Below are 23,937 nucleotides of genomic sequence, written 5' to 3'. Positions count from 1 at the left end.
TGATGATGGCTCTTGATAAGTGGAGTATGAACTGTTAAATGCTGCTTGGTTTTGATCCTCCGACCCACAATTTGTTTGATTATTGAATTCATCACAGTGTGGATTATTTTGTGGCATGGAGGAACATTCTTCCAAGTATGCTTTGGCAGCACAATCAAGTGATAATGTCCTTAAAGAATTGGAATGTGAATCATTGCATTTCCCTTCCCAGCCATCATTTGTGTACGTGCCATCACAGTATGAGTCACTTTGTGGCTCTGGGAAATAGTTCATTTCACTTGATTGTTCATACTCCTTTAATTCTTGGTGATACTCCCAACCACCATTAGAATAATGACTTGAATCATTTTGTGGTGGTGAAAAATATCCCATATGATTTTATTGTTCATCTTATGGCTTTGAAGTGCATCTCCATGGATTGGAGTGCTTAGAATCTGTAAATTCTTGGTGATATTCCCAGCCACCATTAGAGATTTGTGATGGTGGGTGATATCCCAGAAAATTTGTTTGATCACAAGATGAGTTGAACTCCATTTGAGTTTTGTAAAACACAACACCAATGAAAATTGAAATTACTCATATCAGAAATGAGTTTTGCTTAGTGAGGCAAAAACACAAACACCTTGGTTTTAACTTAGAACAGAGAACAAAAAAGAAAAAAATGCTTGATCTAGACTTCTCACCCACTTAATCATTGTTGATCTAATCAATCCCCGGCAACGGCGCCAAAAACCTGATGCTGTTTTTGTGAAAAAATGAATTTCCAACACACAAATCCAACCGGCAAGTGTACCGGGTCGCATCAAGTAGTAATAACTCACATGAGTGAGGTCGATCCCACATAGATTGATGCATCAAGCAACTTTAGTGGGTGATTAGTTTAGTCAAGCTAACATTGAAGGGATATTGGATGAAATGTAGCCAACAGAATTATAAATGACAGGAAATTTAAAGTTGCAGAAAGTAAAATTGCATAAAACTTAAAGTGCAAGAAAAGTAAATTGCATGAAAAAGTAAAGGGGGTTGGGTGCTGAAAATTAAAGAAAGCAATAGATTAAGCAACTAGAAATTTAAATTGCAGAAAATGTAAATGTGCAGGAAATTAAATCAAGCTCAATGTGAACAGAAATGTGAAAGTGTAGAATGCAGGAAAGGAAATTGCAGAAAAGTAAACGTAGCAAAAGAGGAAACTAGCAAGAAGACTTAGATCAATTTTTAATTCTTAAAGAGAAACTAACAATTTCAATGAAATAGTAAAAATAGAAAGGAAGCCAAGAGCTCACTTGCTCTCAAGATCAAAACAGAAAGGAAATTGAAGAGGAATGAAACAAAAAGTAAAATGCAGCTCAATTTCAATAGCTAAAGGAAAGTTGAAGATCTCAGGGGTGGAGGAGACTAGAAAACAAGTCTAGATCTCAATCCCTTCCTTGATCCAACAGCAAACAAGATGCAGGAAAATTAAAGATGAAAGCAATGAAGAAAACTTTGATTCAAATCACAATTCACTTGAAAGTTTGCAGAAGAAGAACAAGAGAGGTTGCAGATAGAGAATGAAAACAGAATTCCTTCTAATCTCAATCCAAGATTCAAAACAGAAATGAAAACTAAGAGAGAGAGATCTCAAATCCTAATGCTCCCTAGTGGAGCTAGCCCTTCTTTTCAATCGAGCTCTCCTAACAAAGATGAGAATGATGCCTTATATAGGCTTTACAAAGTGACAGTGAGAAGGAAATTAAAACAAAAATAAAAAAAACTAATCTAATTGATTCTTGTGCCTTTGAGTCATGATAATGTGGGCTTTGCTTGCTTTGGATTTGAGGAGAAATGGGTCTGGTTGGCCTTGATTCAATTTGGAGAGGAATTGAATTTAAATGGAATTTTGGTTGAATTTTGGCCCATGAGTGTTTGCTCCCAGGAGGCTGCTCTGCTCTTGTGGAGGGCAGAGCAGTGAAGCTTTGTGTGGGGATGCATGTTGCGTGCTGAGTATAGTGAGGCATCAGGATTGCCCTGCCCTTGTGGAGAGCGGGGCAGTGGTTTCTTGTGCGCGCGCTCAAGCCCCCTTGTGTGCGCCAAGGATGCCCGTGTCATGCATGCCCATGTGCGTGCTAAGGGGAGTTCCCAAGTTCAAACCCTTGTGAAAGCATTTGAGAAAACAATTTTCCTTGAATTTTTATGAAGAGAGCACGACATTGCTCTCCAAGAGAGCACTCTGCTCTCCTTGAGGGCAGACTTCCTTGGTTTCCTTGTGTCTCCCTCTTCGAGCCTTGGTTGAAGCATTTTGGTTTATTTTCGCTTATTTTTGGCCGTTAAAGATGCCTTTCACTCATGCCTCAATTGTATGCCAAATATGCATTGCTATATATCGCTAGAAAGCTCTGAATGTCAGCTTTCCAACGCAAGTAGAAGCACATCAATTTGACGTCTGTAGCTCAAGTTATAGCCCTTTGAAGTAGGCATGGTCATGCTGTGAGCGCCCAGATTTTAACTTAGCGAAAATTTGCTTCCAACCTCACTTCGCTTCATCATGATATTGCCCTTCCCTTGGCAAGAGCAGGGCAATGTGCGTGCTGGTTGCTTCCTCCTTTAATTTGGTCATGGGCCACGCTTTTAAAAGCGTGGCCTAAGGCTCCAAAGTGTGCTCCAACTTCAAAGTGTGCCCCCAAAGCTCTTTTTTTCTCCTTTTTAGCTTATTTTGTGCTTCTTTGCTTCTTTTTCTTCTTATTTCCTACAAGATTTATAAAATTAAAAGATCAAGAAAATATATCATTTAAGCACAAAAAAATGCAATATTTAAGCACTAATCATTAATTTATTGTATGAAAAAGCATAGAAAAATAGGTATATGATGACTTGTCATCAACAAGCAAGCTTTAAGTTTGGTGTTGTGATGCCACGGCATCTAGGCCAGTTTCACTGACCTTTTCTTTATTGTTTTAGGGTAGTTTCATGCATTTTCTTAGTGAATAAGGCAAGTTTTGGGTGAATATACACTTACACATTGATTCAAGCAACTATTGTGAATTTTGCATGATTTTTCATGAGATTTTTGCTAGAATTGCATGATAACTTGATGATGCATAATCTCATGACTTTAGCTAGAGCTTTGATGCACTTTAATTGCTTGATTTCAGGACAAATAAAGCATGGAAAAACCATGTTAGCATTCATGTTAACTTAGTTAACGAGAACACTAACGTGGAATGGCAAGAAGCTTGCAACGTTAATGAGAAAAGTGATCACCAATAACACCTGCGAAGCCATCCATAGCTCACGTTAATAGCCACGTTAACTAAGTTAACGTGGAAGTTAACGTAGAAGAAAAAGGGAAACTCCACGTTAACGAGAAAAGTGAACACCACTAACATTGGGAAACTAGGCAATGCCCCACGTTAAGAGTCACGTTAACTTAGTTAACGTGAACTCTAACGTGGAAGAGGAGCAACAACGCCAACGTTAGTGACACTCACTTTTGTCACTAACGTTGGATCATTAGCATTGCCTACGTTAATTCTCACGTTAAGATTGTTAACGTGAAAGTTAACGTGGAGTTGAATTCAAAGAACCAACGTTAGTGACACTCACTTTTGTCACTAACGTTGGGAGATGGCTTCATTTACTATGTTAAGAGCCACGTTAACTTATTTAACGTGAGTCCTAACGTAGGAACTTTAGGCAATTGGAGCGTTAGTGCCAAAGGTGAGTGTCACTAACGCTCTCGAAGGTGAAGAACACCCATGTTAAGAGCCACGTTAGCTAAGCTAACGTGAGACTTAACGTAGAGGCAAGAGGCAAGTCAACGTTAATGAGAAAAGTGAGTCCCATTAACATTTGCGAAAAGGGGCACAAGCCAACGTTAATGGGAAAACTGAGTCCCATTAACGTTGGCCAAGGATTGAATAGGAGACTGATGCCAAGGCATCTTAGGCTAGTTTCACTAGCCTTTTTCTTTTATTTTTAGTTGTTTTATGCATGTTCTTGAGCCTTAAGTAATCATTTGGGCCAAATAGTCATGCTTGACTTAAATCATTCAAACATGAAGATTTTGATGCAAATTCCATGAGTTTTTAGTTATATTCCTTGAATGCTATGAATGGAAGAATTCTCATGAATTTTTGCAAGACTTTGATGCAGTTGTTTGGATGATTTCAGGGAAGAAGAGGCTAGGCAAGGAAGCAACAAAATCAATAAAGGAAGCTTGAACATCACATGCGGAGTTTAAGCTCCAGTTTAAGCTTAAACTGGAGCTTAAACGCCAAAATCATGAAAGCTGAGGAAAGGGCTGAAAGTGGCGTTTAACCTCCAGTTTAACCTTAAACTAGAAGTTAAACGCCAGAAATAAAATGCATCAGGGAGCCATTCCACGTTTAAGCTCCAGTTTAACCTTAAACTGGAGCTTAAACGTGTTCGACATTCTCCTCCAGGGTTGCGTTTTGCATTTCCACGTTTAAGCTCCAATTTAACCTTAAACTGAAGCTTAAACATGCTCGAGCTTGTGCCTCCAGGGAGTGCCAGCGTTTAAGCTCCAGTTTAAGCTTAAACTGGAGCTTAAACGTGTTATATGGAACAGCTTGACCATGCCTTCTTCAAACATAAATAAAATGAGCTACAAAACTCCAAATGAGGTGATTCAAAATGCATTGGAAAGAAGACATCTAGAGCTTTCCAAGCATATATGGCATGCATGGTGGATACTAAAAATTGAGGGAGAAAACAGCCCCGTAATGTGCATAGAAGAGCATAGTACCAACATGCAATCAGGCCAGCTGACCTCTTCACCTTCCATGGAGTATAACTCGAGTTGTAGAACTCCAAATGATGCGCTTCCAGTTGCATTGGAAAGTAGACATCCAGAGCTTTCCAACGATGTATAGACGTATGGGGTGGACAATGCAACGGAGCTCCCAAAATTGGCATTTTCGAGCACGTTTAAGTAACTTAAACGTTGGCTTAAACGCTGTCAAACCAACCAGCAACCTTGTCACTTTCAATCAAGTATAACTTGAGCTATAGAGATCCAATTGAGGTGCTTCCAGTTGCGTTAGAAAGCTGACATCCATAGCTTTCCAACGAGGGATAATAGTCTATATTTGGCATCAAATTGGCAAGGTTGACAAGAGAACAAAGTGACGACTCAAGAAAGGGGGGTGCAACGTTTGAGTGTAGTTTAATGGATCATTATCCTTTTTGGATCAATTATGTCACTCTACCCTTCAAGCAAGCAAGGCCCATCAACAACACCAAACCAAGGCCACAAGAATCATCTAGAATAGTTTATTTTTGATTGTAATTTGCTTTTAATTTCATTTTCATTTTGTAATTTAGGGAGCCTATTTAAAGGCCTTAGTTTCTGCATTTGAAGAGACGGGATGGAAGGGGAATCCAGCCCCTGACTGGGGGACTTTTGATCATTTTGCTAGTTTTCATACTTTATAATTGAATTCAGAGCTATGACTCACTAAACCCCTTTCATTGGGTTAGGGAGCTCTATTGTAATTCAATGAATCAATAATAGTTTTATCTTCTTCTTCAATCTTTTCTCTTGAATTTTGTTAGAAAGCTTCTCGATCTAATTCCATTGGATAGTTGTCTTGGGAAAGAAACTATCCATAATTGGAATCCTTCGGAACCTTGGGAAAGGAATGGAGGATTCATGCTAGAGAAGCTTTCTCACAGTGAATTGGATTGGGGTTTGGATGGATATTGTGACATGTAATCCTACCAAATTGTGGTTCATGAAACTGTGTGGTATAATCAGTGATCGAGCATCATCTCTTCTTATGAACATTTAAACCAAGGGATTGGGAATTTGTTTGTTTTTAGAGAGAATTGGTGAGCCAAGGGATTGGGATTCAATCATATAAGATTGCCAAGCAAAATTCAATGAATGCATTGGTTGAGGAAGGGATGAAAATGTTTTGATTCGGAGATCTCAATATCTCCTGAAACCCAATGAATTCCCCATTTCTGATCTATCACTTTCTATTTACATTCTGCAATTTAATTCATGCAATCACCCCGATCCCTTTTTAATTTCAGCAATTTAGCTTCTCGCTCTTTAATTCATGCAATTTAATATTCCGCAATTCTCATCTAAATCTTGATTCCGCTCAACTAGAACACACTTCTAATCCGAATTGCTCACTCAACCAATCCTTGTGGGATTCGACCTCACTCTATTGTGAGTTTTTACTTGACGATAACCGGTGCACTTGCCGGAAGGAATTTTTGCCGATCGTGCAATTTCCTTAAATCGTAGCATATCAAGTTTATGCACATCAAGTTTATGGCGCCGTTGCCGGGGATTGGTTTTCGATTGACAATTCTCCAATTGGAAGTTAACTAGATTGAGCAATTTTTCTTTTCTTTTGTTAATAGTTTTTGTTTCAGTTTATTACTGCTAATTTCTGCAAATTTTAATTTGTTTTCTTTGCTTATTCACTTGTTAGCATACTAACCACTAGCTGTTTGTGATATTGCCTCACTATAGAATTTCCACTATCTTTGGATGAGTATTGTTTGAGACTGAGCACATTGCAAAAAAGAAAGGAGTATCCATCATCTTTTGGTCAATCAAAATTCATGAGAAACTCTCCACCACCACAGAATGATTCATGTTATTATGCTCATGGTGGGTGGGAGTATCAGGAACAGGAAACGGGGTACTTCCCAGAGCCACAAAATGGTCCATGTTTTGGTGAATTTGATCACTACTCAAGTTGTGGCTGGGAAGATCAAAACCAAAGAGATTTCACTTATTCACACCCCATTCATCAAGAGCCATCACCTCTGAATTATCCAACCTCACCTCCTAGTTTTACATATCCAAATTCTTCAACACTTGAGCATTTCTCAGCACAAAATTCCTTCTCAAATTCATACAATTCATTTCACTACCCACAAGACTCATTCCACTACACACAAGAGTCATACCACTACCAACACTCCAACCGAAGACTCTACCAGCCCACACAAAACACATACTCCCAACCACTATATCATGGCCAAAATAATCAACCCGCCCAACCTAATCTGAACCAACAATTTCAAGATCAATTAAACAGGATAGAAGGAATGCTTGCAACTATGGGCAGAGATGTGGCCGATTTGAAAGGCTTTAAGGAAGAAGTGATATCCAACTTACAAAATCAAGATGCTGCTATTCAAAAGCTAGAAGCACAAATTGGATATCTATCAAAGCAAATCCCTACCCACAATTCTTCTAGTGATACCATGGCAAACCCAAGGGAGGAATCAGAAGAACAAGAAAGGGAGAAAGTCAATCAAGGGAGATCACACTCCAATGAAACAGAGAGTTGCAAAGAGGAAGGGTTCATTGAACCACAAATTCAGGAAGCTTTTGATGAACAGGATACTCCAACTGTCCAACAACAACCAAGTTCTGAGATCAAGGATGTGAAGGCAGTAGAAACAAGCACCAAAATGAGGATTGTGACCGAGAAACAAAGGACCATATCCATGAAGAAGAGAAGGTCGAAGAACAATCCAACTCCTGAGCCAACAAGCAAGTTCACTTAAGCCAATCACAAGGGAAAGCTTGCTGGAAAGAGGCATTCACAACAAGGGGCACTAACTAGCTCCTTTATCCACTTGAAGTCATTCCTCTTAACAAACTGGAGGAAGAGGAAGAAAGTCAGGAACAGCATGTCAAGCTAATGACAGTAAACGAGCGCTTGTTGGGAGGCAACCCAACCAAAGGTAGTTTTTCTTTTCTAGTTATTTCAATAAAAGAGTTAAGTAGATTTATTTGTATTGCAAGGAGCTAAGTTTGGTGTTGCACACCCAAAACAATTCAAGGGTCAATGTGAGATTCTAAGTTTGGTGTTCCACCAAAAACTTCATTAAAAGCACATTTCTACCTCAGCATGACTAGTCACTAGCTCCAACCAATCAGGGAAACTACTTAAACAATAGTTTAATTTCTAGTTCATAGATTCTTTTTCTAGTTCATAGTTATTTTCTTAACAAAAGCACATGAGGTTTTCTGCATATGATCCAAATTGCTGCATATGGTAAGGAACTAAGTTTGGTGTTCACACACCAATCTAAGTTCAGAGGCCTACAAACATACATGCATGCTAAACAATTCTCAAAGTGCTTGGGGAACAAGCAACTTCTAATAGCTTTGCAGGAAGACAATCAATCTCATGGAAGGAATATACATCATCATCAAAGAGAACACCAAGGCTAGGAAGGATGATGAACAACAAAGAAGATGCTAAAAGGTTGTATTGTCACTTAATTGCTTGTACTATGAATTGCTGATATTGGAAGTTTGCATGCACCCCTACTTTAAGTTTGAGTCATTGCAGTTTTTGTTTGTCTGTTTGTTTAATTTCTAAATAAGTGATAGTCTAAGTGTCTGGATAAACTTCACTTGCTTAAATGTATGCTTGCCCTGCTTGTTCTGTTTCCAAAAATAAAAGAAATGTTTGAACAAAAGTAACTCAATTCCATTTGGTAAGAAATCAAATAAGATTAAGTGGTGGTATGCATGTTTGATTGAATAGTCAGCTCACTAAGAAATAAAGTTAGAATTGTCACTTTTAGTGGAAATTAGGATGCTGTCTATGGATCTTGATGAATAAATGTCTTTGGCCATGAAAAAGAAAGAAAAAGAAGAAGAAAAAGCCACTGAAAAAGGGTAACCAAAAAGCAAAGAAAATTGAAAAAAATAAGCTAGGCACCAATGGTTTGAACTTCTGAGACAAATGCCTGTGGTGTTTATGTATTAAGGATATGCTTGGATGAATAGGTTCTGAGGAGTGTTTCAACACTTGGTAACTTGGGTTAACTAACCCGGGATTATCAACCAAAAGTCCATTATCAAGAGCAACCTAAATACAAAACATTTAGTCACACAAAGAGGTGCTGGGCACCAATGTCTCAAGAAGAAATGTGAACTGAAATGCCTGTAGTGGATATGTGTAGTGCACTGATAAGAAAAAGAAAATGCCAAAGGCTTGTGCAACACATGACACTGAGCAAACAAGGAGCAAAGGAGCTCTAAGAAAAAGAAAAATAAAAAAGGGAAAAGTGCCAAGGACATAAGAATAACAAGAGGCCATAGCAGTGTTTGATGGATGCATAAAAAGTGACATTCTTACCTAAGAAACAATAAAGTGATGCTGCAACAACTTTCTGCATGAACACCCCATTAATCAATGTCAATTACTTACTGATATGGCTAATGAATTTACTTTCTGTTTCATCCTTTCTTCTCAATAATTCAGAACTTGCTTGAGGACAAGCAAGGATTAAGTTTGGTGTTGTGATGCCAAGGCATCTTAGGCTAGTTTCACTAGCCTTTTTCTTTTATTTTTAGTTGTTTTATGCATGTTCTTGAGCCTTAAGTAATCATTTGGGCCAAATAGTCATGCTTGTCTTAAATCATTCAAACATGAAGATTTTGATGCAAATTCCATGAGTTTTTAGTTATATTCCTTGAATGCTATGAATGGAAGAATTCTCATGAATTTTTGCAAGACTTTGATGCAGTTGTTTGGATGATTTCAGGGAAGAAGAGGCTAGGCAAGGAAGCAACAAAATCAATAAAGGAAGCTTGAACATCACATGTGGAGTTTAAGCTCCAGTTTAAGCTTAAACTGGAGCTTAAACGCCAAAATCATGAAAGCTGAGGAAAGGGCTGAAAGTGGCGTTTAACCTCCAGTTTAACCTTAAACTGGAAATTAAACGCCAGAAATAAAATGCATCAGGGAGCCATTCCACGTTTAAGCTCCAGTTTAACCTTAAACTGGAGCTTAAACGTGTTCGACATTCTCCTCCAGGGTTGCGTTTTGCATTTCCACGTTTAAGCTCCAGTTTAACCTTAAACTGAAGCTTAAACATGCTCGAGCTTGTGCCTCCAGGGAGTGCCAGCGTTTAAGCTCCAGTTTAAGCTTAAACTGGAGCTTAAACGTGTTATATGGAACAGCTTGACCATGCCTTCTTCAAACATAAATAACTTGAGCTACAAAACTCCAAATGAGGTGATTCAAAATGCATTGGAAAGAAGACATCTAGAGCTTTCCAAGCATATATGGCATGCATGGTGGATACTAAAAATTGAGGGAGAAAACAGCCCCGTAATGTGCATAGAAGAGCATAGTACCAACATGCAATCAGGCCAGCTGACCTCTTCACCTTCCATGGAGTATAACTCGAGTTGTAGAACTCCAAATGATGCGCTTCCAGTTGCATTGGAAAGTAGACATCCAGAGCTTTCCAACGATGTATAGAAGTATGGGGTCGACAATGCAACGGAGCTCCCAAAATTGGCATTTTCGAGCACGTTTAAGTAACTTAAACGTTGGCTTAAACGCTGTCAAACCAACCAGCAACCTTGTCACTTTCAATCAAGCATAACTTGAGCTATAGAGATCCAATTGAGGTGCTTCCAGTTGCGTTAGAAAGCTGACATCCATAGCTTTCCAACGAGGTATAATAGTCTATATTTGGCATCAAATTGGCAAGGTTGTCAAGAGAACCAAGTGACGACTCAAGAAAGGGGGGTGCAACGTTTGAGTGTAGTTTAATGGATCATTATCCTTTTTGGATCAATTATGTCACTCTACCCTTCAAGCAAGCAAGGCCCATCAACAACACCAAACCAAGGCCACAAGAATCATCTAGAATAGTTTATTTTTGATTGTAATTTGCTTTTAATTTCATTTTCATTTTGTAATTTAGGGAGCCTATTTAAAGGCCTTAGTTTCTACATTTGAAGAGACGGGATGGAAGGGGAATCCAGCCCCTGACTGGGGGACTTTTGATCATTTTGCTAGTTTTCATACTTTGTAATTGAATTCAGAGCTATGACTCACTAAACCCCTTTCATTGGGTTAGGGAGCTCTATTGTAATTCAATGAATCAATAATAGTTTTATCTTCTTCTTCAATCATTTCTCTTGAATTTTGTTAGAAAGCTTCTCGATCTAATTCCATTGGATAGTTGTCTTGGGAAAGAAACTATCCATAATTGGAATCCTTCGGAACCTTGGGAAAGGAATGGAGGATTCATGCTAGAGAAGCTTTCTCACAGTGAATTAGATTGGGGTTTGGATGGATATTGTGACATGTAATCCTACCAAATTGTGGTTCATGAAACTGTGTGGTATAATCAGTGATCGAGCATCATCTCTTCTTATGAACATTTAAACCAAGGGATTGGGAATTTGTTTGTTTTTAGAGAGAATTGGTGAGCCAAGGGATTGGGATCCAATCATATAAGATTGCCAAGCAAAATTCAATGAATGCATTGGTTGAGGAAGGGATGAAAATGTTTTGATCCGGAGATCTCAATATCTCCTGAAACCCAATGAATTCCCCATTTCTGATCTATCACTTTCTATTTACATTCTGCAATTTAATTCATGCAATCACCCCGATCCCTTTTTAATTTCAGCAATTTAGCTTCTCGCTCTTTAATTCATGCAATTTAATATTCCGCAATTCTCATCTAAATCTTGATTCCGCTCAACTAGAACACACTTCTAATCCGAATTGCTCACTCAACCAATCCTTGTGGGATTCGACCTCACTCTATTGTGAGTTTTTACTTGACGATAACCGGTGCACTTGCCGGAAGGAATTTTTGCCGATCGTGCAATTTCCTTAAATCGTAGCATATCAAGTTTATGCACATCAGAGACGTTAGTAGTCACGTTAAGACTACTAATGTTGGAGTTAACGTGGGTATATAAGGGTGGAACGTTAGTGAAAAAGGTGAATGCCACTAACGTTCTCGCACCCAAAAATGTGACTCAATGTTAATCTCACTAAATGCCCAAGCCTAACTCATATTTCTCTACAAGCTGGGCCCACTAAAGATGAGAACTGCTTCAACTCAAGGTCCAGAACCCACATCCAAGACTTGAAGAACTCACTAGAAGATCATGAGGAGTAGTATAAATATGAGTAGTTTTGAACTAGAGAGAAGCTTGGCACTTCTGGGCACTACTCTCTATAGATTTACTTTTTCTGCACTTTAGCATGGATTCTTCTTTTTTGCTATTTTTCATTTCTAGAGCTATGAACAACTAAATCCCTTTCATTGGGTTAAGGAGCTCTGGTGTAATTTGATGGATCAATTATAGTTTTCATTCTTCTTCTTCTTTCTTTTCTCTTGATCTTACTAGAAAGCTTTCAATCTTAATTCAATTGGTTAGTTGTCTTGGAAAAGAAACTCTCCACAATTGGATCTCCTTTGAGCCTTGGAAAAGGGATGAGGAGATCATGCTAGAAATGCTTTCTCATGTTAGACCAAATTGGGGTTTCGATGGATATTGTGACATGTAATCCTACCAACACTTTGATTTGGGAATACATGTGGTATAATCAGTGACCACACTTCATCTCTTCCCATGAGCAATTAAATCAAGGAATTGGGCAATTGTTCAAGCTTAGAGAGATTGGATTGCCAAGGAATTGGGATCCAATCACTTAAGATTGCCAAGGAGATCAATGAATGCATTGATTGAGGAAGAGATGAGAATGAACTTAATCCGGAGAATGCAACATGTCCTGAACCCAATGATTTCCCCATATCTTATCCTACCCATTCTCTTTACTTTCTGCCATTTAATTTCATGCTTATTACCCCAACTCCCCATTTAAGATTCTGCACTTTAGTTCCTGCTATTTTCTTTCCAGTCATTTAATTTTCCGCAAATTTCAAATCCAATTTCTGCTCAGCTCAACTAGCACTTTCTTCTAACTAAGATTGCTTGACCAATCAATCCCTGTGGGATTCGACCTCACTCTACTGTGAGTTTTACTTGACGATAATTCGGTATACTTGCCGAAGGAAAATTTGTTGAGAGACAAGTTTTCACGCATCATAGGACAAGGTCCGAGTGTGGGGAATTTTGAGGACAATGAAAGTACTCTGCCACTGCCATCAGCTCCAGACAATCCAGAGCCTGACCATGAACAGAAGTTAGAATTGAAACCCCTCCCTCGACACCTCAAATATGCTTACCTCGAGGACAAGCAGAAGTTTCCAGTTATCATTGCACGGGACCTCACTTCTAAACAGAAAGAATAGTTACTTAGTGTGCTGAGGAGGCACAAGAAATCAATTGGGTGGAGTTTAGTAGACATAGTAGGCATCGACCCTCAAGTTTGTGAGCACAGAATATTTTTAGAAGAAGGAGCAAGACCCGTTCGTCAACCCCAAAGAAGACTGAACCCCACTATCTTAGAGGTTGTCAAGAAGGAAGTGACCAGACTATTAGAGGCAGATATTATCTACCCCATCTCAGACAGTGAATGGGTGAGCCCAGTCCAAGTGGTACCCAAGAAGTCTAGAGTCACTACAGTGAAGAATGAGCACGGAGAGCTCATAGCAACCAGAGTACAGAATGCCTGGAGGGTCTGCATTGATTACAGGCGTCTTAACCAAGCCACTCATAAGGATCATTATCCCCTTCCATTCATTGATCAAATGTTGGATCGCCTGTCAGGTAAATCACATTACTGCTTTTTAGATGGTTACACAGGCTATTTCCAGATTCATATAGCTCCTGAAGATCAGGAAAAGACTACCTTTAAATGTCCGTTTGGGACTTATGCCTATAAGAGAATGCTCTTTGGCTTGTGCAGTGCACCAGCTACTTTCCAAAGGTGCATGATGAGTCTTTTCTCTGACCTTCTCGAGGATTGTATGGAGGTTTTTATGGATGATTTTAGCATTTATGGTGATTCTTTTAGCCTTTGCTTGGATAGTCTATCTAGAGTATTAGATAGATGTGTCGGTACAAATCTTATATTAAATTTTGAAAAATGTCATTTTATGGTTAAACAAGGTATTGTACTGGGACATGTTGTGTCTAATACTGGCATTTCTGTAGATCCAGCAAAGGTGGATGTTATTTCTAGTTTGCCTTACACCTCCTCTGTGAGGGAAGTCCGCTCATTCTTTGGACATGCAGGTTTTTACCGAAGATTCATTAAGGACTTCAGTAAGGTAGCACTTCCCTTATCCAGACTACTGCAGAAAGATATTGAGTTCGAGTTCAGTGAGGATTGCAAATAAGCGTTTGATAAGCTAAAAACCGCCCTGACTCAAGCTCCAACTGTGAGAGGACCCGACTGGAGCCAGCCATTCGAAATCATGTGCGATGCTTCCAACCATGCAGTAGGAGCAGCACTGGCTCAACGTGAAGGTAAAGATCCTTTTGTCATTGCTTATGCGTCTAAGACTTTAGACACTGCTCAGTTTAACTACACTACTACTGAAAAAGAGCTTCTTGCTATTATTTTTGCTCTGGATAAATTTTGAGCCTATTTACTTGGTGCTAAGGTAGTAGTGTATTCTGACCATGCAGCTCGAAAGTATTTGATTTAGAAATAAAGGATAGGAGTGGTAACCAGAATCTAGTGGCAGACCACTTGAGTCGCCTTGAGCACATTAAAGATGACTCCACTCCTATAGCTAATAATTTTCCATTTGATAACCTACAAGCAGTATCTGAAGTAGTCCCTTGGTATGCATATGTCGCTAATTATCTAGTTAGCCGCACTTTTCCTCCAAATTTTACTAAGCACCAAAGAGACAAGCTGAAAAGCGAGTTTAAATATTATATATGGGATGACCCATATTTATGGAGATGTGGCGCTGACTAGGTAATTAGAAGGTGTGTGCCTCAATCAGAATTCCAGTCCATTTTAGAGGCCTGTCACTCATCTGAGAGTGGAGGACATTTTGGCCCTCAAATAATAGCTAGAAAAATCTTAGACTGTGGATTCTGGTGGCCCACTCTTTTTAAAAACGCTGCTGAATTTTGTAAATCTTGTCCCCCATGCCAAAGGTTTGGTAATATATCCCAGAGGGATGAAATGCCTCAACAAATTATGCTTTTCTGTGAATTTTTTTATGTTTGGGGCATTGACTTCATGGGTCCATTTCCAAATTCTAATGGCCACCTTTATATACTGTTAGCTGTAGATTATGTTTCTAAATGGGTGGAAGCAATTCCTACCCGTACTGATGATGCTAACACTGTTGTTTCCTTTGTGAGAAACCACATTCTTTGTCGCTTTGGATCACCACGAGCAATCGTGAGCGATCAAGGCACCCATTTTTGTAACAGGAGACTAACAAGATTACTGAAGAAGCATGAGATCATTCATAAAGTAGCAACTGCCTATCATCCTCAGACTAATGGGCAAGCCAAAGTGTCTAACAGAGAGATAAAGCACATTTTGCAGAAGATAGTTGGTGCACGAAATTGTGATCAATACTTTTCCAAACATAAACAATCCCTAGTAAGGGCTCCAAAGACTTGGTGCTCAATACCATGGCATAAACACAACTTCGCACAACTAACCAGCAAGTGCACTGGGTCGTCCAAGTAATAAACCTTACGCGAGTAAGGGTCGATCCCACGGAGATTGGTGGTATGAAGCAAGCTATGGTCATCTTGTAAATCTCAGTCAGGCAGACTCAAATGGGTATAGTGATAAACGAATAAAGCATGAAGATAAAGATAGAGATACTTATGTAATTCATTGGTGCAAGAGCTTCAGACAAGCGTATGAAGATGCCTTCCCTTCCGTCTCTCTGCTTTCCTACTGTCTTCATCCAATCCTTCTTACTCCTTTCCATGGCAAGCTCGTGTAGGGTTTCACTGTTGTCAGCAGCTACCTCCCATCCTCTCAGTGAAAATACGTCCCTGATGCTCTGTCACAGCATAGGCTAATCATCTGTCGGTTCTCGTTCAGGCCGGAATAGAATCCATTGATTCTTTTGCGTCTGTCACTAACGCCCTAGCCTGCTAGGAGTTTGAAACACGTCACAGTCATTCAATCATTGAATCCTACTCAGAATACCACAGACAAGGTTAGACCTTCCGGATTCTCTTTAATGCCGCCATCAGTTCTTGCCTATACCACGAAGACTCTGATCTCACGGAATGGCTGGCTCGTTTGTCAGGCGAGCACTCGGTTGTCAGGCGATCAACCATGCATCGTGTATCAGTAATCCAAGAGATATTCACTAAGCCTCTTATGCTTGTAGAACAAGAATGGTTGTCAGTCACCTTGTTCATAGGTGAGAATGATGATGAGTGTCACGGATCATCACATTCATCAAATTGAAGAACAAGTGATATCTTGGACAAAGAACAAGTGGAATTGAATAGAAGAACAATAGTAATTGCATTAATACTCGAGGTACAGCAGAGCTCCACACCTTAATCTATGGTGTGTAGAAACTCCACCGTTGAAAATACATAAGAACAAGGTCTAGGCATGGCCGAATGGCCAGCCCCCCCAAATGATCTAAGAACTAGATGTCCAGAGATATATCAAATACAATAGTAAAAGGTCCTATATATAGAGAACTAGTAGCCTAGGGTGTACAAAGATGAGTAAATGACATAAAAATCCGCTTCCGGGCCCACTTGGTGTGTGCTTGGGCTGAGCAATGAAGAAATTTCGTGTAGAGACTCTTCTTGGAGTTAAACGCCAGCTTTAGTGCCAGTTTGGGCGTTTAACTCCCAATTAGGTGCCAGTTCCGGCGTTTAACGCTGGAATTTCTTGAGGTGACTTTGAACGCCGGTTTGGGCCATCAAATCTTGGGCAAAGTATGGACTATTATATATTGCTGGAAAGCCCAGGATGTCTACTTTCCAACGCCGTTAAGAGCGCGCTAATTGAGCTTCTGTAGCTCCAGAAAATCCACTTCGAGTGCAGGGAGGTCAGAATCCAACAGCATCTGCAGTCCTTTTGAGTCTCTGGATCAGATTTTTGCTCAGATCCCTCAATTTCAGCCAGAAAATACCTGAAATCACAGAAAAACACACAAACTCATAGTAAAGTCCAGAAAAGTGAATTTTAATTAAAAACTAATAAAAATATAATAAAAACTAACTAAAAGATTCTAAAAACATACTAAAAACAATGCCAAAAAGCATACAAATTATCCGCTCATCACAACACCAAACTTAATTTGTTGCTTGTCCCCAAGCAACTGAAGATCAAATAAGATAAAAAGAAGAGAATATGCAATGAACTCCAAAAACATCTATGAAGATCAGTATTAATTAGATGAGCGGGGCTTTTAGCTTTTTGCCTCTGAATAGTTTTGGCATCCCACTCTATCCTTTGGAATTCAGAATGATTGGCTTCTTTAGGAACTCAGAATCCAGATAGTGTTATTGATTCTCCTAGTTAAGTATGATGATTCTTGAACACAGCTACTTATTGAGTCTTGGCCGTGGCCCAAAGCACTCTGTCTTCCAGTATTACCACCGGATACATACATGCCACAGACACATAATTGGGTGAACCTTTTCAGATTGTGACTCAGCTTTGCTAAAGTCCCCAATTAGAGGTGTCCTGGGTTCTTAAGCACACTCTTATTGCCTTGGATCACAACTTTATTTCTTTCTTTTTCTTTCTCTTTTTTTTCGATTTTTTCTTTTTTTCTCTCTTTTTTTTTGTATTCACTGCTTTTTCTTGCTTCAAGAATCATTTTTAATGATTTTTCAGATCCTCAGTAACATGTCTCCTTTTTCATCATTCTTTCAAGAGCCATCATTCATGAACCACAAATTCAAAAGACATATGCACTGTTCAAGCATACATTCAGAGAACAAAAGTGTTGCCACCACATCAAAATAATTAAACTGTTATAAAATTTAAAATTCATGCAATTCTTTTCCTTTTTCAATTAAGAACGATTTATTTAAGAAAGGTGATGGATTCATAGGACATTTATAACTTTAAGGCATAGACACTAAGACACTAATGATCATAAGACACAAACATGGATAAACATAAGCACTAAAATTCGAAAAACAGAAGAATAAAGAACAAGGAATTTAAAGAACGGGTCCACCTTAGTGATGGCGGCTCTTTCTTCCTCTTGAAGATCCTATGGAGTGCTTGAGCTCCTCAATGTCTCTTCCTTGTCTTTGTTGCTCCTTTCTCATGATTCTTTGATCTTCTCTAATTTCATGGAGGAGAATGGAGTGTTCTTGGTGCTCCACCCTTAGTTGTCCCATGTTGGAACTTAATTCTCCTAGGGAGGTGTTTACTTGCTCCCAATAGTCTTGTGGAGGAAAGTGCATCCCTTGAGGCATCTCAGGGATCTCTTGATGAGAGGGGTCTCTTGTGTACTCCATCCTTTTCTTGGTGATGGGCTTGTCCTCATCAATGGGGGTATCTCCTTCTATGTCAACTCCAACTGAATAACAGAGGTGACAAATGAGATGAGGGAAGGCTAGCCTTGCCAAGGTGGAAGACTTGTCCGCCACTTTATAGAGTTCTTGGGCTATAACTTCATGAACTTCCACTTCTTCTCCAATCATGATGCTATGAATCATGATGGCTCGGTCTAGAGTAACTTCGGACCGGTTGCTAGTGGGGATGATTGAGCGTTGAATGAACTCTAACCATCCTCTAGCCATGGGCTTGAGGTCATGCCTTCTTAATTGAACCGGCTTGCCTCTTGAATCTCTCTTCCATTGTGCGCCCTCTTCACATATAACTGTGAGGACTTGGTCCAACCTTTGATCAAAGTTGACCCTTCTTGTGTAAGGATGTTCATCTCCTTGCATCATAGGCAAGTTGAACGCCACCCTCACACTTTCCGGACTAAAATCCAAGTATTTCCCCCGAACCATAGTAAGATAATTCTTTGGATCCGGGTTCACACTTTGATCATGGTTCTTGGTGATCCATGCATTGGCATAGAACTCTTGAACCATCAAGATTCCGACTTGTTGAATGGGGTTGGTAAGTACTTCCCAACCTCTTCTTCGGATCTCATGGCGGATTTTCGGATATTCACCCTTTTTGAGTGAAAAGGGGACCTCGGGGATCCCCTTCTTCAAGGCCACAACTTCATAGAAGTGGTCTTGATGCACCCTTGAGATGAATCTATCCATCTCCCATGACTCGGATGTGGAAGCTTTTGCCTTCCCTTTCCTCTTTCTAGAGGTTTCTCCGGCCTTGGATGCCATAATGGTTATGGAAAAACGAAAAAGCAACGCTTTTACCACACCAAACTTAAAATGGTTGCTCGTCCTCGAGCAAAAGAAGAAAGAAGAGAGTAGAAGAAGAAGAAATGAAGAAGAGGGAGATGGTGTTTTATAGGGTGTGTGAAAATGAAGAAGTGAAGAAGGGTATTTATAGGAGAGAGGGGAGATGAGGTTCGGCTATTATGGGTGGGTTTGGGAGGGAAAGTGGTTTGAATTTGAAGGGTGAGGTTGGTGGGGTTTTATGAAGGATGGATGTGAGTGGTGAAGAGAAAGATGGGATTTGATAGGTGAAGGGTTTTTGGGGAAGAGGTGTTGAGGTGATTGGTGAATGGGGGAAGAAGAGAGAGAGTGGTGGTGGGGTCCTGTGGGGTCCACAGATCCTGTGGTGTCAAGGAAAAGTCATCCATGCACCAAATGGCATCAAAATTCACGTTTTGAGCCATTTCTGGCGTTAAACGCCGGGCTGGTGCCCATTCCTGGCGTTTAACGCCAGGTTCTAGCCCTTTTCTGGCGTTTAACGCCAGTCTGGTGCCCCTTTCTGGCGTTAAACACCCAGAATGGTACCAGACTGGGCGTTAAACGCCCAACTGCTACCCTCACTGGCGTTTAAACGCCAGTGAGTTCTTCCTTCAGGGTGTTCTGTTTTTCTTCCTGTTTTTCATTCTGTTTTTGCTTTTTTAATTAATTTTGTGACTTCTCATGATCATCAACCTACAAAATAACAAAAAATAACAAAAGAAAATATATAAAATATAACATTGGGTTGCCTCCCAACAAGCGCTTCTTTAATGTCAGTAGCTTGACAGAGGGCTCTCAATGAGCCTCACAGATACTCAGAGCAATGTTGGAACCTCCCAACACCAAACTTAGAGTTTGAATGTGGGGGTTCAACACCAAACTTAGAGTTTGGTTGTGGCCTCCCAACACCAAACTTAGAGTTTGACTGTGGGGGCTCTGTTTGTCTCTGATTTGAGAGAAGCTCTTCATGCTTCCTCTCCATGGTGACTGAGGGATATCCTTGAGCCTTAAACACAAAGGATTCTTCATTCACTTGAATGATCATTTCACCTCTATCAACATCAATCACAGCTTTCGCTGTGGCTAGGAAAGGTCTGCCAAGGATGATGGTTTCATCCATGCATTTCCCAATCTCTAGGACTATGAAATCAGTAGGGATGTAGTGGTCCTCAATCTTAACCAAAACATTCTCTACAAGTCCATAAGCTTGTTTTCTTGAGTTGTCTGCCATCTCTAGTGAGATTTTTGCAGCTTGTACCTCAAAGATCCCTAGCTTCTCTATTACAGAGAGAGGCATGAGGTTTACACTTGATCCTAAGTCACACGGGGCCTTCTTGAAGGTCATGGTGCCTATGGTACAAGGTATGGAAAACTTTCCAGGGTCTTGTCTCTTTTGAGGCAATTTCTGCCTAGACAAGTCATCCAGTTCTTTGGTGAGCAAAGGAGGTTCATCCTCCCAAGTCTCATTTCCGAATAACTTGTCATTTAACTTCATGATTGCTCCAAGGTATTTAGCAACTTGCTCTTCAGTGACATACTCATCCTCTTTAGAGGAAGAATACTCATCAGAGCTCATGAAAGGCAGAAGTAAGTCTAATGGAATCTCTATGGTTTCATTTTGAGCCTTAGATTCCCATGGTTCCTCATTGGGGAACTCAGTGGGGGTTAGTGCACGCCCATTGAGGCTTTCCTCAGTGGCGTCCACTTCCTTTCTTTCCTCTCCAAATTCGGCCATGTTTATGGCTTTGCACTCTCCTTTTGGATTTTCTTCTGTATTACTTGGGAGAGTACTAGGAGGGAGTTCAGTAATTTTCTTGCTCAGCTGTCCCACTTGTGCCTCCAAATTCCTAATGGAAGACCTTGTTTCAGTCATGAAACTTTGAGTGGTTTTGATTAGATCAGAGACCATTGTTGCTAAGTCAGAGGTATTCTGCTTAGAACTCTCTGTCTGTTGCTGAGAAGATGATGGAAAAGGCTTGCTATTGCTAAACCTATTTCTTCCACCATTATTGTTATTGAAACCTTGTTGAGGTCTCTCTTGATTCTTCCATGAGAAATTTGGGTGATTTCTCCATGAAGAATTGTAGGTGTTTCCATAGGGTTCTCCTAGGTAATTCACCTCTTCCATTGAAGGGTTCTCAGGATCATAAGCTTCTTCCTCAGGTGAAGCATCCTTAGTACTGCCAGGTGCATTTTGCATTCCAGACAGACTTTGAGAAATTAAATTGACTTGTTGAGTCAATATTTTATTTTGAGCCAAAATGGCGTTCAGAGTGTCAATCTCAAGAACTCATTTCTTCTGACTAGTCCCATTGTTCACAGGATTCCTTTCAGAAGTGTACATGAATTGGTTATTTGCAACCATTTCAATTAGCTCTTGAGCCTCTGTAGGCGTCTTCTTCAGATGAAGAGATCCTCCAGCAGAGCTATCCAAAGACATCTTGGATAGTTCAGAGAGACCATCATAGAAGATACCTATGATGCTCCATTCAGAAAGCATGTCTGAGGGACATCTTCTGATTAATTGTTTGTATCTTTCCCAAGCTTCATAGAGGGATTCTCCATCCTTCTGTCTGAAGGTTTGGACTTCCACTCTAAGCTTACTCCATCTTTGTGGTGGAAAGAACTTTGCCAAGAAGGCATTGACTAGCTTTTCCCAAGAGTCCAGGCTTTCTTTAGGTTGAGAGTCCAACCATATTCTAGCTCTGTCTCTTACAGCAAAAGGGAATAGCATCAGTCTATAGACCTCAGGGTCTACCCCATTAGTCTTGACTGTGTCACAGATTTGCAAGAATTCAGCTAAGAACTGATGAGGATCTTCCATTGGAAGTCCATGGAACTTGCAATTCTGTTGCATTAGAGAAACTAATTGAGGTTTAAGCTCAAAGTTGTTTGCTCCAATGGCAGGGATAGAGATGCTTCTCCCATAGAAGTCGGGAGTAGGTGCAGTAAAGTCACCCAGCACCTTCCTTGCATTGTTGGCATTGTTGTTGTTTTCGGCTGCCATGTGTTCTTCTTCTTTGAAGAATTCGGTCAGGTCCTCTAAAGAGAGTTGTGCTTTGGCTTCTCTTAGCTTTCTCTTCAAGGTTCTTTCAGGTTCAGGGTCCGCTTCAACAAGAATGCCTTTGTCTCTGCTCCTGCTCATATGAAAGAGAAGAGAACAAGAAGATGTGGAATCCTCTATGTCACAGTATAGAGATTCCTTGAGATGTCAGAGGAAAAGAAAAATAGAAGAAAGAAGGTAGAAGAATTCGAACTTGATGAGATAAAGTTCGAATTGTGCATTAAGAAGGAGTAGTACTCCATAAATAGAAGGATGTGAGGAGGAGTGAAGAGAATTTTTGAAAATTAATTAGAAAGATGTCAAAAACATTTTAAAAATTGATTGATAATTTTCGAAAATTGAAAGTGGAGGAGAAATCAAGTGATTTTTGAAAAAGATTTTGAAATTAGAAGTTAAAAAGATTTGATTGACAACTGATTTTGAAAAAGATGTGATTAAAAAGATATGATTGAAAAGATTTGATTTAAAAACAATTTTAAAAGATATGTTTTGAAAACAATGTTTTAAAAGATTTGATTTTGAAAATCAATGACTTGTCTAACAAGAAAAGATATGATTCAAACATTAAACCTTCCTCAACAGAAAAGGTAACATATTTGAGATGTTCAATCAAATCATTAATTGTTAGTAAGTATCTTTGAAAAAGGAAAGGAATTGATTTTGAAAACATTTGATTGAAAAGATATGATTTGAAAAAGATTTGATTTTGAAAAACTTTGAAAACTTGAAAAAAAAATTGATTTGAAAACAAAATCTTCCCCCTAGCACCATCCTGGCGTTAAACGCCCAGAATGGTATACATTCTGGCGTTTAACGCCCAAAATGCTACCTCTTTGGGCGTTAAACGCCCAACCGGGTACCCTGGCTGGCGTTTAAACGCCAGTCTGTCTTCTTCACTGGGCATTTTTGAATGCTCAGCTTTTTCTGTGTAATTCCTCTGCAGTATGTTCTGAATCTTCAATTCTTGGTATCATTGACTTGAAAAAACACAAATTAAAAATATTTTTGGATTTTTAATAATCAAAATGAAGCAAGAATGAAATAACAATGCATGCAAGACACCAAACTTAGCAGTTTGTATACTACTGACACTATATAAAACAAAAAACACTCAAGCCAAAAGAATTCAAAGATCAAAACAAAGAAATACATGCATGGATTCGAAAAATATAACAAAAACATGCATTTGACACCAAACTTAAGATGAGACTCTAGACTCAAACAAGAAATATTTTTTTGGATTTTATGATTTTAAAATTTTTTTGTGTTTTTCGAAAATTAAGTGGAAAAAGATATCAAAATTCTTAATGAGAATTCCAGGAATCAGTGCAATGCTAGTCTAAGACTCCGGTCCAGGAATTAGACATGGCTTCACAGCCAGCCAAGCTTTCAAAGAAAGCTTCGGTCCAAAACACTAGACATGGCCAAAGGCCAGCCAAGCCTTAGCAGATCACTGCTCCAAAAGCAAGATTGATAAAAATCATCAAGCTCTTGTGATGATAAGTTGAAACCTCGGTCCAATGAAATTAGACATGGCTTCTCAGCCAGCCAGATTTCAACAAATCATCATGAAACTCTAGGATTCACCTTCAAGAATTTCGAAAAAAATAAATGCCTAATCTAAGCAACAAGATGAACCGTCAGTTGTCCATACACAAGAACAATCCCCGGCAACGGCGCCAAAAACTTGGTGCACGAAATTGTGATCAATACTTTTCCAAACATAAACAATCCCTAGTAAGGGCTCCAAAGACTTGGTGCTCAATACCATGGCATAAACACAACTTCTCACAACTAACCAGCAAGTGCACTGGGTCGTCCAAGTAATAAACCTTACGCGAGTAAGGGTCGA

The 23,937-nt window shown here is 39.5% G+C and overlaps 1 non-coding gene across 1 annotated transcript; it reads left to right on the top strand.

Annotated features, from left to right (window-relative positions):
* Positions 1–21,515: 21,515 nt before the first annotated feature.
* LOC130938390 (small nucleolar RNA R71) lies at positions 21,516–21,623 on the top strand. Its single transcript, XR_009069557.1, has one exon. It is a non-coding gene; the product is annotated as a small nucleolar RNA R71 (small nucleolar RNA).
* The last annotated feature ends 2,314 nt before the right edge of the window (positions 21,624–23,937 follow it).

Source organism: Arachis stenosperma, chromosome 6 (assembly GCF_014773155.1).
Source record: "Arachis stenosperma cultivar V10309 chromosome 6, arast.V10309.gnm1.PFL2, whole genome shotgun sequence".
In the NCBI taxonomy this organism is placed as follows: Eukaryota; Viridiplantae; Streptophyta; class Magnoliopsida; order Fabales; family Fabaceae; genus Arachis; species Arachis stenosperma.
The sequence above is the reverse complement of the archived record's forward strand: the minus strand, read 5'-3'. Positions and strand labels throughout refer to the sequence as shown.